This window comes from Salmo trutta, chromosome 14 (genome assembly GCF_901001165.1).
Source record: "Salmo trutta chromosome 14, fSalTru1.1, whole genome shotgun sequence".
NCBI lineage: Eukaryota > Metazoa > Chordata > Actinopteri > Salmoniformes > Salmonidae > Salmo > Salmo trutta.
The window spans coordinates 39784125-39798942 of NC_042970.1; the positions used below are offsets into that span (position 1 = coordinate 39784125).

Here is a 14818-nt window from a genome sequence, read left to right on the forward strand (position 1 = left end):
TCTACACTGATTGAAGTGGATTTAACAGGTGACATCAATAAGGGATCATAGCTTTAACCTGGATTCACCTGGTCAGTCTATGTCATGGAAAGGTATTCCTAATATTTTGTATACTCAGTGTAAGATTCATTTATTTACCTTGACACTTGGAAGGAGGCAATTATTTCAATGATTGTTTATGATTGGTTTATTTATGTTCATAGTGGTGTGCAGATGAACCTGTATTTGTGATTATGGAACACATTTCAATTATATATTTCATTTGAATGTTATTTGCACTGCAAGCACATGAATCAAAGTGCATGCCTTTTGAAAATGTGGGGCAGAGTTTTTAAAGGGCAGAGTTTACATACTGCTAATGCATAGCAATGATTATGATAAAAATGTAACGTCTTAATTATTTAATAATAAAACATATTCATTATTTATTAGCTTATTAATATAGGCCTAACATGAATCAAATACATGATGTATTATTAACATGTTAAACATAATATAGCGTTTGCATTTTCTACTACAAACACATAACTGACCAGAATAAGAAGAAAAAAGTATTCGCTAACACTGTGTTAACAGTGTGTCCATTGTTATATTGACTCTATGACAAAGCTATTCAAACATGCCAGAGGTCATATGGCAGCTAAAGCCAGCAGCTGATATTTCTTACATTATGAAATCTGTCAGCTCAAAGCAGCCTTAGCCCACAGCTGCAGTCGCCAGTGTGTGTGTCTGTGTGTGTGCGTGCGTGCGTGCGGGAGTTGTGGCAGTGAGAGAGAAAGCACGGTACAGACTCCAAGGTTGGGTAGTTTATGCTATTTGCTTCTCTTTCTGCAGGTAAACGCTAACATGTGGGGAGAAGGGTTTTTGGTGCTGAAGACATTAAGACCTGGTGAGTTAATCAACCATATTGGTCACATTGTAGATATCAAGCCACATAAAGTAAAACGATTCTCGGGAGCGAACATGGGGCATTGCAAATTCAGAGTGGGGTTTACAAATTCGACTTGAATAGTTCATTACAGCAATATAAGCCTTAGACACTTCTGTGGATTTAGATCAAGGACTGTTAGCAGGTCAAAGACCTATTTTGAGCAAGTGGTGAACCATGATTTCTTTGCACATTAGCTACTTTGTAATCATTTCATATGTAGCCAACAGGGAATCACATGGACTCATGGCGGGCTAAATTTGTCTTCTGAGTAATATTAGGTGTGGCATTATGATTAAGACTTAATAATGTCCAGAAGATTTCATAGATCCTTGCGAGCCCCAAGGAGTGCTATTTTTATTTAGCAATTTAAAATACTTCATATGCAATAGTAGTACCAGCTTATAGTGTTTCATGACGTGAGATGTACAAAACATAATAGTTAAGGTGTTGCTTCAGTGGTCATTGGTCATTCAAGACACCTCTCTTTTCATAATTTTATATTGTTCAAGTCAACAATATAGTATAGCAACAATATGCTGACAAAGGCATATGTCACAGCTGTCACGTGTTTGCATGCAATCTAGACGAAGAATTGAGTCATGTGACTTGGATTGTTTTTGTGTTCTAGGTGGCCGCCCACAGGAGGTGAATGCAGTCCGGAGGCGTGGTGGAGCCCAGGTTTTTCTAGGGCATGTTTGGCTTTGTTTGGTGAGTACATGGCTAACGGAGGTTATTTAAGATTAAATTGAAGTCTTAACAAAATGGATGCCTGCCTCCCGGGCTGCACCAGTTCCTGTGACACTTTGTTTTCCTTGTTTTGGTTTGTATGATGATTTTAACTAGCATGGTTTTAGAGTAAATGTAAAATAAATGATATGTACTATATGTAAAACAAAGCAATTGAATGGAAATTAGAAACTGGAATGTGTTTGAAATGGAAAATGATGCCTTAAAATAAATGTTAGAAACGCTTCCTTCATTGTCTGCCTCTGCTTTGCTCTGCCTGCTTAACCCAGACCTAGAACCTGTCACCTTCCACCTTGTGATACAGTGCTTTCGGAAAGTATTCAGACCCCTTGACTTTTTCCACGTTTTGTTACGTTACAGCCTTATTCTATAATGGATTAAATAAATAAATACAAATCCTCAGCAATCTATACATAAAACCTCATAATGACAAAGTGAAAACAGTTGTTTTTGACAATTTAGTAAATGTATTAAAATTAATAAACAGAAATACCTTACTAACATAAGTATTCAGATCCTTTGCTATGAGACTCGAAATTGAGCTCAGGTGCATCCTGTTTCCATTATTCATTCTTGAGCTGTTTCTACAACTTAATTGGAGTCCACCTGTGGTAAATTCAATTGATTGGACATGATATGGAAAAGCACACACTTGTCTATATAAGGTCCTACAGTTGAAAGTACATGTCAGAGCAAAGACCAAGCCATGAGGTCAAAGGAATTGTCCGTAGAGCACTGAGACAGGATTGTGTCAAGGCACAGATCTGGGGAAGTGTACCAAAACATTTTTGCAGCATTGAAGGTCCCCAAGAACACAGTGGCCTCCATCATTCTTAAATGGAAGAAGTTTGGAACCACCAAGGCTCTTCTGCGCGGCCAAAATGAGCAATCGGGGGAAAAGGGCCTTGGTCAGGGAGGTGACCAAGAACCGGATGGTCACTGAAAGAGCTCTAGAGTTACTCTGTGAGAGAAACTTCTAGAAGGACAACCATCTCTGCAGCACTCCACCAATCAGGCCTTTATGGTAGAGTGGACAGACGGAAGCCACTCCTCAGTAAAAGGCACATGATAGCCTGCTTGGAGTTTGCCAAAAGGCACCTAAAGACTCACAGACCATGAGAAACAAGACTCTCTGGTCTGATGAAACCAAGATTGAACTCTTTGGCATGAATCCCAAGCGCCACGTCTGGAGGATACCTGGCACCATTCCTACAGTGAAGCATGGTGGTGGCAGCATCGTGCTGTGGGGATGTTTTTAAGCGGCAGGGACTGGGAGACTAGTTAGGATTGTGGGAAAGATGAATAGAGTAAAGTACAGAGAGATCCTTGATGAAAACCTGCTCCAGAGCGCTGAGGACCTCAGACTGGAGCGAAGGTTCACCTTCCAACAGGACAACGACCTTAAGCACACAGCCAAGACACGCAGCCAACGCAGGAGTGGCTTCGGGACAAGTCTCTGAATGTCCTTGAGCGCCCCAGCTAGAGCCCAGATTGAACATCTCTGGAGAGACCTGAAAATAGCTGTGCAGCGATGCTCCCCATCCAACCTGACAGAGCTTAAGAGGATCTGCGGAGAAGAATGGGAGAAACTCCCCAAATACAGTTGTGCCAAGCTTGTAGCGTCATACCCAAGAAGACTCAAGGTTGTAATTGCTACCAAAGGTGCTTCAACAAAGTACTGAGTAATGGGTCTGAATACTTATGTACATGTGATATTTCAGTTTATTTGTAATAAATTGTTTTTATTCTGGAAAGCTATTTTGCTGTGTCTTTCTGTGGTATTGTGTGTAGACTGATAAGGGAAAAAAACAATTTAATCAATTTTAGAATAAGTCTGTACCGTAACAAAATGTGGAAAAAGTCAAGAGGTCTGAATACTTTCTGAAGGCAGACTTTAAGAGATCAATCTTGACATTTCACAAGAAGACTGCCTGGAAGTGTGTCTCATCTGTTGCACATCTCCTATTCAGCTGCTTCCTTGCCCTATAAAATATCAAATATCACATCTATTTACTAATAAAATTTGTCTTGCTTCTAACATGTGATTTGTCTATAATGATTTCAATTAAAGGTATAGATACAGTATTCATATCAATGGGATTAACCTGTTAGAATAAAATATGAATCAAAGATTATAAATTACATTCTAGTTCTATTGAGTGAATCAGTTACAGGAATATGTTTTGACGCCCCAGAGAAGTGTCTTCTTGTAATGAATACTCAGGGAGAAAAAGGTGTAGATTCACGCGCAGAGCGCGGCAGGTGTTTCTTTCACCTTCGCAGAAGGCAGGAATCGTGGTCACAGGCAGGCAATGGTCATACACAGGTAGGCAAACAGGCAGGTCAATCAAAACTAGGACTGAAGGCTATAACTGGTTCTCACAAACAAGCTAGGAAAAGGCTTAGTAGAGTCAAAACGAACAATACCTCAAAGGCACCAACGAAATGAACTGAACTAAATAATGAGCTGATGAGACCAGGTGAGTAACGAACACAGGTGAAATCAATGAACAAAAATGAAAGACAGGGCTACGTTCAAGGACACAAAGAAACAGGGCTACGTTCAAGAACACAAAAAAACAGGGCAACGTTCAAGAACACAACGAAACAGAACACAAGGTTGACTAAGAAAATAAATAGAGAACCTTACACTTCTCATTTCCAGGGTCCCGGCTCTTTACCCTCGGCTTGTTGACCTGAGACAAAGCTATGTCGGCATGCTCCCAAGCTTCCTGCAGCTCATCCGGCACCTTCCTGTTCCTGGACAGGAGAGTGTTGGCCTGCTCCTCCTGGGATATGCCACTCTCAAGCTCATGCACCTGGAATATTGATACAATACTATCTCAATATATTTCCCCATGTTTAACCAGGCCTGAACTTTTCCACACACTTAGATACTGCTTAACTCCAGTCCAAGTATTTGAAAAAGAGAACAATTGATGGGAATTTAAGCTAAGATGTATAACACTGTTGCACTTTAGCTTTTTCCAAAATAGGATCATGCTCACAGATCACTGCACCTGTATATAGCCCATCTATAAATAGCCCAAACAATTACCTCTTCCCCTACTGTATTTATTTATTTATTTTGCTACTTTGCACCCCAGTATTTCTACTTTGCACACTCATCTACTGTGAAATCTATCATTCCAGTGTTTTAATTGCTATATTGTATTTACTTCGCCACCATGGCTTATTTCTTGCCTTTACCTCCCTTATCTCACCTCATTTGCTCACATTGTATATAGACTTATTTTTCTACTGTATTATTGACTGTATGTTTGTTTTACTCCATGTGTAACTCTGTGTTGTTATATGTGTCGAACTGCTTTGCTTTATCTTGGCCAGGTCGCAGTTGTAAATGAGAACTTGTTCTCAACTTGCCTACCTGGTTAAAGAAAGGTGAAATAAAAAAATTAAAAAATTGTTAAAAAAGGTATTGCGCACTCATCCCACATAGCATAAAGTCACAATAAAAAAAGTTTCACTTTATGTTCTTATTAGGAGAAGTCAAACATCTTGCTCTTTCATGCTCACCCACGATTGGGATTGCCTAATACATTGAGCCTCACTGCAACGTAAGTGTGAGGTACCTTTCACTAACCAGGTGTAGAACACCCTATGCTCAAACTCAGTTATGGCTGCACATTTTGGGTTGGGAAGTATGTGAATTGTTGTTTGTCCTGGTAATTTTGTTTTTTGAACTGTAACTATATATTCGAGGAGCTGTTTGAAGCAGTTTGACATGCTAAGAAAAACACCAATGCTAAAAGAGCAGTTCTTTCACTGAAATATAGTTGTAATAAAATGTAATATTTTTGTAATAGAATCACAGCAAAATATTAACTGTAAGCTATTTTTTTTTTTTTACTTTAATAGCTCTGTTCCAACTTGACAGCGAACATAAACAGCTGATCTTCCCTGCAATGTGAAGTACATATTTGTTGGTCCAAAGGAGCGAGAGCTAGAGAGCGGGGGGGGGGGGGGGGGGGGGGGGGGGGAGAGAAAGAGAGAGAGAGGGGGGAGTGAGAGAGGAGGGAGAGAGACTGAGAGAGAGACAGCGAGAGAGCGAGCGAGATATGATTTACAGTGATGTGAAAAAGTATTTGCCCCCTTCCTGATTTCTTATTTTTTTGCACATTTGTCACACTTAAATGTTTCAGATCATCAAACAAATTTTAATATTACACAAAGATAACCCAAGTAAACACAAAATGCAGTTTTAAGTGATAATTGTATTTAATAAGGGAAAAAAGCTATCCGAACCTTCATGGCCATATGTGACAAAGTAATTGCCCCCCCTTGTTAAATCATGAATTTACTGTAGTTAATCACATTTTTTGGAAAGCTGAGTTCAATTTCACTAGCCACACCCAGGCCTGATTACTGCCAGACCTGTTGAATCAAGAAATCACTTAAATAGAACCTGTCTGACAAAGTGAAGTAGGCCAAAAGATCTCAAAAAGCAAGACATCATGCCGCGGTCCAAAGGAATTCAGGAACAGATGAGAAACAAAGTAATTGACATCTATCAGTCTGGAAAGGGTTACACAGCCATTTCTAAAGCTTTGGGACTCCAGCGAACCACGGTGAGGAGGTCACAAAAGAACCCACAACAACATCTAAAGAACTGCAGGCCTCACTTGCCCCAGTTAAGGTCAGTGTTCATGACTCAACCATAAGAAAGAGACTGGGCAAAAATGCCATCCATGGCAGAGTTCCAAGGCGAAAACCACTGCTGACCAAAAAGAACATAAAGGCTCGTCTCACTTTTGGCAAAAAGCATCTTGATGATCCCCAAAACTTTTGGGAAAATATTCTGTGGTCTGACGAGACAAAATATGAACTTTTTGGAAGGTGTGCGTCCCGTTACATCTGGCGTAAAAGTAACACAGCATTTCAGAAAAAGAACATCATACCAACAATTCTGCAAAGAAGAGTGGGCCAAAATTCCTCCATAGCGATGTGAAAGACTCATTGCCAGTTATCGCAAACGCTTGATTGCAGTTGTTGGTGCTGAGGGTGGCACAACCAGTTATTAGGTTTAGGGGGCAATTACTTTGTCACATAGGGCCATGAAGGTTCGGATAGCTTTTTTCCCTTGATAAAGAAAATCATCACTTAAACTGCATTTTGTGTTTACTTAGGTTATCTTTGTGTAATATTTCAATTTGTTTGATAAAAAAAATAAGAAATTAGGAAGGGGGCAAATACTTTTTCACAGCACTGTATATTTAAGCATCTGTGTAGAGCTGTGTGCATCTGGAGCTGATATAGTGGTAAGCGAAAGCATAACACAGACTACCACAGGTGCTAAAATGAGGAATATATTTGGGGTGTGGAAGACTGTCAGCATCAGGTGACGGTGAGTAGCATAATACCCACAGTCAAATAGACATGTCTGTTATCATGTCTAAATACAGCATGAAGACAATTGTCCAGACAGTATAAATTCCAGTTTGCAGTATGACCACTGGTGAGTATAGAGTATACCCAGCGATGAACAGACTGTAGTCACTTCTCATTTACATGCATGATATATGGTTGCATTAATGGGATCACACAAATTTCAACTTTCTGTTGTCCAAGAGTAAACTATGAGCTACTAATACATCAATCCATTGTATTGGTTATGAGTCTTACATTAACTGAAAGTTCACTCATGAAAAAAATCCATTGAGATTGAAAGTTACAATTGAAATGATGTATTATTTCTTTTTGAAAGTGGATGTTGTGATGTCGTGTCGTGATGTTTGTCAAGAATAAACACACATTTTGATTCATGTGTCATTGTTTGTTTATTGTTAATACAGTCCGCTCTTCTGTTCCAGGAGCCTGGGTGCCAGTATGTTGTATTGTTTTACAGGACAATGATGAGTGTATTGTCGACTGCAGAAAAGGACACGCTAGCTGCACAGTGCATGTGGCAATAGTGAGTTTGGAAACTTCTAGCATCTTTCACTGGTCTTAGCATCCAAGTATTTGAATATGATGCCAACGAGGGATTATATGCAAGTCTTTCTCCACTAGAATCCCAGGGTTTCATGTGATATGTTTGGATCATAGTCAGTAAAAGTGTAACACTTCTTACAGACTATTCATATACACAGATACATCAGCTATTTAGAGGCGAGGCGGTGTGACACATCTTGATCTGTTTTTGAATGGAAATCTTGCTGTTTGCCTGAGTAATCACTGGTTGCAAAGAATCCCAAGTGGACTTCAAGAAAAGATCCAAGATGATCCTGCATATATGTTTAAAAATGTTTACGTTTATCTCAACCTAATAATGTTCACGACAGCTGACCTAATCCGTCTTTGAGAATTCCACAGAGAACAATCTATTATCTTAGCTCCATGTGAAGACAAGGAGTGCCATCTGTGTCGCATGTCAAGTGTCAGGATCCCCTATCTATCTACCATATAAACCCTGTGTGTCATTTAATCCCTATGTGTGGGAGTAGAGCCTTAGATCTGTTATGTGGTCTCCAGAGTAGCCTATACAGTAAATAGCCTGTTTGGAACCAATGGTGTGGGACAGAGGATTCTAAAAGAGGAGAGGGGGAGACAAGGTGGAATCCAAAAACAGATTGTTCTAAACAATGAGCCACATCAAAGGCACTATGCAGTTAAATCAAGTCCGTTTCTCTTGTGTTTTATATCCTTTTTGTACATTAGCTGATTAAACTAATACTAAAAGTGTGAAAGTGTGATCATCGTCGTAATTCCACGATAGTTGCTGGCTGGAAATACAATCTATACAGGACTTTATTTTCAGCAGGTTCTACATAGTTGGACTTTTTATTTTATAACCGGTGATTATCTGATAACCAGCTGATACAGTGTGTAAAATCACGGAGAAACAAGCATAATGACCAGAACATTTCAGAACCAGAAACAATCGCACCATTTCAGATTCATATTCAGATTGTTTAATAGTCACATGTACAGGGTTGCAGGGTTGCAGGGTTGCAGGCGTGATTGCAGGGTACAGTGAAAATCTTAGGCTTCGAGCTCCAACATGCAGGACTAGTGAAATAAAATTATGAAAATGGTAATAAAAACAATATAAATATAGCACTATATACATAATAACAACTGTGGCAGTGAGGAATTAATAAATGCCGATTGGGGTGGAGGCAGTGTAAAGACTGTTGAGGGGGTGGGGGGGTCATAAGGGGAGAAGCAGCATTATAATTTAGTGAAATAAAAACAAGAAAGTAATACTAGACATACTAACAACTTCTACAGTGATGAATGTTGTTGTGGTGGGGGTGTGGGGGTGTGGGTGGAATACACATAGAGGCAGTAAAGGGGGGGGGGGCAGCAGGAGAAAGAATGTCCATAGGGGGAGTAGAAGGGGGAGCAGCAGGAAAAAGAATGTCGATAGGGGGAGTAGAAGGGGGAGCAGCAGGAGAACGAATGTCGATAGGGGGAGTAGAAGGGGGAGCAGCAGGAGAAAGAATGTCCATAGGGGGAGTAGAAGGGGGAGCAGCAGGAGAAAGAATGTCAATAGGGGGAGTAGAAGGGGGAGCAGCAGGAGAAAGAATGTCCATAGGCGGAGTAGAAGGGAGCGGGGGGGGCAGCAAGAGAATGTCCATAGGGGGAGTAGAAGGGGGGAGCAGCAGGAGAAAGAATGTCCATAGGGGGAGTAGAAGGGGGAGCAGCAGGAGAAAGAATGTCGATAGGGGGAGTAGAAGGGGGAGCAGCAGGAGAAAGAATGTCCATAGGCGGAGTAGAAGGGGGGAGCAGCAGGAGAAAGAATGTCGATAGGGGGAGTAGCAGGTAAGGTATGTGAGTTGAGGTTGGGGGGGAGCAGGTAGCTGACTAGTGGTGGCTATTCAGCAGCCTGATGGTCTGAAGGTAGAAACTATTCTCCAGTCCTGTACTTCCCACGTCTGAGTGATTGAAGCAGGGAGAACAGGGCATGGCTTGGGTGGCTGGTGTCCCTGATTATCTTCTTGGCCTTCCTGTGACACCTGATGTGTCACGCACCCAATGGTGCGTTCGGCTGCACGTATCACCCTCTGATGAGCTGCGGTGAAGTTGCCGAAACCAGGCTGTGGTGCAGCCCAGCAGTATGCTCTCGATGACGCTCCTGTAGAACACCGTGAGGGCCCACGGGGACAGGCCAACTTTCTTCAGCATCCTGTGGTTGAAGAGTCACTGTCGTGCCTTCTTCACTACGGTGTCCGTGTGGTTAGACCATTTCGGCTTCTCTGAGATATGAAGTTATTAGCCATCTCCACAGTGGCCCCGTTGATGAGGATGGGGGCGTGTCCAGCCTGTTTGCACTTGAAGTCCACAATCAGCTCCTTTGTTTTGCTAACGTTGAGGGAGAGGTTGTTGACCTGGCACCACACCGTCAGAGTGCCTATCTCCTCCCTGTAGGCTGTCTCGTCGTTGTTGGTGATCAGGCCTAGTACTGTCATGTAGTCAGCGAACTTGATGATGGAGTTAGAACTGTGTGAGGCCACGCAGTCGTGGGTATACAGAGAATACAGGAGGGGACTGAGGACGCACCCTTGTGGGGGGCCCCGTATTGAGGATCAGTGTCAAGGAGGCAATGTTGCATACTATCACCACCTGGGGGCGGCCCGTCAGGAAGTCCAGGACCTAGTTGCATACGGAGGAGTTCAGACCCAGCGCTGTGAGCTTTATAATGAGCTTATAGGGCACTATGGTATTGAAGGCCGAGCTGTTGTCGATGAACAGCATCCTCACATATGCATTCCTCTTGTCCAGGTGGGTGAGGGCAGTGTGCAGTGCAATGGAGATTGTGTCGTCCATGGATCTGTCAGGGCGGTAGGCGAATTGGAGAGAATTGAGTGTGTTGGGGAGGGAGGAGGTGATGTGGTCTTTGACTAGCCTCTCGAAGCACTTCATGATGACGGAAGTGAGTGCTACTGGTCAGTATTCATTCAGTTCAGTTACTTTCTTGGGCACAGTGACGATAGCGGACATCTTGAAGCAGGTGGGTATAGAGGCCTGAGCTAGGGAGCGATTGAAAATGTCAGAGAACACAATAGTCAGCTGGTCTGCACATGCTCTAAGGGCACGGGTATAGACGCCATCTGGGCTGGCAGGCTTGCGAGGGTTAACCCGTTTGACTGACTTCCATACGTCCTCAGTAGAGACTGTGAGTGTGTAGCCCACGTTGTCATCTGGGGCTCTCCTCGGCAGCTCAGCTCGTCTGGTGACCGTGATGTGGCTGGCTTTCTTTTTGTAATCCGTGATCGTTAGATTGTTAGATGCCACATACTGTCACGACTTCCGCCGAAGTTGGTAACTCTCCTTGTTCGGGTGGCGTTCGGCGGTCGAAGTCACCGACCTTCTAGCCATCGCTGACCCTCTTTTCATTTTCCTTTGGTTTTGTCTTGTCTTCCATCACACCTGGTTCCAATCCCATCAATTACATGTTGTGTATTTAACCCTCTGTTCCCCCTCATGCCCTTGTCGGTGATTGTTTATTTGTAAGTGCTTGTGCACGTCTGTCCTGGTGTGCGTCGGGTTATGTACCCATTATTTGATTGTTCTGTTTTCCAGCACCCCTTACACATACGCCTTGTGTCAGACCCGCTGAATTGGTCCTCCACTTTGTCTCTATACTTGTGTTTTGCCATCTTGATCAATCTGCATAAGTCATATTTGAACTGTTTAACCAAACTATTTTCCCCGGTCACGTTGCCCTGTTCATAAGCAGCATCTCTCTCTTTCAATTTCCTACATTTCACATAGACAACAGTGCACGGCAGACAGGAATTGTCACCTATCATTACGATAGTGGTCATGTAAGGGGTTGGGAATTCATAAAACAAGAACAGTACAGGATAGATGCTTACAGTATGCCAGTGATGGATGAAGCTGACATTTTCTGGAATTTAGCACCTAGAAATACCTGTCATCAAACACACAAAGCAGCCGACAATGGCATCTTAGATTACAGTTCAGCTCTGCACTTGAGAATGATCTTCCTCTGAAAAGTCTCTCCACAAATAACTTAGAAGAGCTTAAAGCTGGAATCCGTACTTGATGAAACTGCCACGTCCATTTGCTATATTACAAGAACAAAGAAGTTACTTCAAATAACGAACACTGTTTTTATCCCTCGGACATCATTGCACGTGCGATATAACAGCATAGTATGTACTGCAATGATTTTCTTACCACAATACTGGGTGCTACTCTCCTCCGTTTCATCAACAAAACAAAAACAATAACAACGCGCAGCGGCGACGAGTGGCGCTTTTTCACCTAATGCGAATTTCAGCTTTAAGATAAAATTAAACTATAAATGTTTTCATCCTTTATCTAGTTGTTCCTTGTGGAAATATCAGGTGCACACATAAACCTGGTCTGGGGTTCAAGAAAATCTATTTGAAATGCTAAATTGTTCTTTAAGAAATAAAATGAACTACTTGATGAAATACATGACCTGCTGGTGTGGAATTCAATATATTTTTCTTGAACGAGTTCCCATTTTTACGAATTTCTGAATGGCTGTAGTGTAACAGCGGAACAGTCTAGAGACTGAAGCTCAAGGAGGTAGGTGGATCTGGAGCACCATGCAGTGGTTGGTTTGTGGACTTACAATACAATACATGCTGCATATTATTAAAACAAGTTTTCTGTGGACTCAGTCATACAAATCAATTTCAAACTCCTTTCAAGGGGCGATCTGCAGTTCAAACAATAACAAAGCGGCCACCCCACCACCTTTTTGTGTAAACAGTTAAGGCTGTGTTTACACAGGCAGCCCAATTCTGATCTTTTTTCAACCAGGTCAACACTTTTGGCCAATCAGGTTCAACCCATTTGTCAATGATTAACCATGTTTTGACGCTATGCAGTGTTTGTTTAAAATTACATTGTTAGACAGTTGACCTAAGCTCATGAAGCATTAATAAGTTGAATTCCTCAAGAATCAATTAATCAATTAATTTAAAAGTCAAAAAATGTATGTAGCAAAGTGCAACATTAATAAGCAAGTATCTGGATGGAAAGCAACTATGTACGGTAAATAAGCCATAAAATGCCACAACCATCCACTAACAGGGAAACCATTTAAAATTAAGGGGATATCACCAGCTCTACGAGATGTTCATGCGGACTGGCCTGTTGGCAAGACTCACCGTGCGCTCAAGACAGTCAGGGAATGGGATCGACTCCTTTTGCCATTTGAATTGGGGCACATCTCTTCATCTGCCTGACCTAATCAACATCAAATAGTTGTAAGGAAGCAGTTGCACAATAAAAGTATTGTTACAGTGGAGGAGACTAGACTGATATCTTGACCTGAAGGAGGTAGGTAGAGATGGAGTATCCTGTACAGGTTGATTTGTTTGTAAGTATCTATAAATGAAGTCACCCCTGGACTCAGTCATATATACAGTTGAAGTCGGAAGTTTACATACACTTAGGTTGGAGTCAATAAAGCTCGTTTTTCAACCACTCCACAAATTTCTTGTTAACAAACTATAGTTTTGGCAAGTCGGTTAGGACATCTACTATGTGCATGACACAAGTAATTTTTCCAACAATTGTTTACAGACAGATTATTTCACTTATAATTCACTGTATCACAATTCCAGTGGGTCAGAAGTGTACATACACTAAGTTGACTGTGACTTTAAACAGCTTGGAAAATTCCAGAAAAAGATGTCATGGCTTTAGAAGCTTCTGATAGGCTAATTGACATCATTCGAGTCAATTGGAGGTGTACCTGTGGATGTATTTCAAGGCCTACCTTCAAACTCAGTGCCTCTTTGCTTGACATCGTGGGAAAATCTAAAGAAATCAGCCAAGACCTCAGAAAACAAATTCTTAACCTCCACAAGTCTGGTTCATCCTTGGGAGCAATTTCCAAACACCTGAAGGCAACACGTTCATCTGTACAAACAATAGTACGCAAGTATAAACACCATGGGACCAAGCAACCATCATACCGCTCAGGAAGGAGACGCGTTCTGTCTCCTAGAGATGAACATACTTTTTTTAAACAACAGCAAAGGACCTTGTGAAGATGCTGGAGGAAACAGGTACAAAAGTATCTATATCCACAGTAAAACGAGTTCAATATCGACATAACCTGAAAGGCCGCTCAGCAAGGAAGAAGCCACTGCTCCAAAACCGCCATAAAAAAGCCAGACTACGGTTTGCAACTGCACATGGGGACAAAGATTGTACTTTTTGGAGAAATGTCCTCTGGTCTGATGAAACAAAATAGAACTGTTTGGCCATAATGACCAACGTTATGTTTGTAGGAAAAAGGGAGATGCTTGTAAGCCGAAGAACACCATCCCACCCGTGAAGCACGGGGGTGGCAGCATCATGTTGTTGGGGTGCTTTGCTGCAGGAGGGACTGGTGCACTTCACAAAATAGATGGCATCATGAGGCAGGAAAATTATGTGGATATATTGAAGCAACATTTGAAGACATCAGTCAGGAAGTTTAAGCTTGGTTGCAAATGGGTCTTCCAAATGGACAATGACCCCAAGCATACTTCCAAAGTTGTGGCAAAATGGCTTAAGGACAACAAAGTCAAGGTATCGGAGTGGCCATCACAAAGCCCTGACCTCAATCCTGTAGAAAATTTGTTGGCAGAACTGAAAACGGGTGTGCGAGCAAGAAGGCCTACAAACCTGACTCAGTTACACCAGCTCTGTCAGGATGAATGGGCCAAAATTCACCCAACTTATTGTGGGAAGCTTGTAGAAGGCTACCCAAAACGTTTGACCCAAGTTAAACAATTTAAAGGTAATGCTACCAAATACTAATTGAGTGTATGTAAACTTCTGACCCACTGGAAATGTGATGAAAGAAATAAAAGCTGAATTATATCATTCCCTCTACTATTATTCTGACATTTCACATTCTTAAAATAAAGTGGTGATCCTAACTGACCTAAGACAGGGACATTTTTACGAGGATTAAATGTCAGGAATTGTGAAAAACTGAGTTTAAATGTATTTGTCTAAGGTGTATGTAAACTTCCAACTTCAACTGTATTTCAAACGTTCAAATTGTGCATCATAATAAGCAGGTATAATAAGCTCCTTCAAATCAATAACACATTCATTAACAAAACCCTAAATAACTTAACAAAATGCTATTGTTGTTACTTACTTGACACTGTGGTC

The 14818-nt window shown here is 41.6% G+C and overlaps 1 long non-coding RNA gene across 1 annotated transcript; it reads left to right on the forward strand.

Moving 5' to 3' along the window:
* Nucleotides 1-738: 738 nt before the first annotated feature.
* LOC115208052 (uncharacterized) lies at nucleotides 739-4696 on the forward strand. The gene is made up of 3 exons (XR_003881090.1): nucleotides 739-889; nucleotides 1560-1639; nucleotides 4344-4696. It is a non-coding gene; the product is annotated as an uncharacterized LOC115208052 (long non-coding RNA).
* The last annotated feature ends 10122 nt before the right edge of the window (nucleotides 4697-14818 follow it).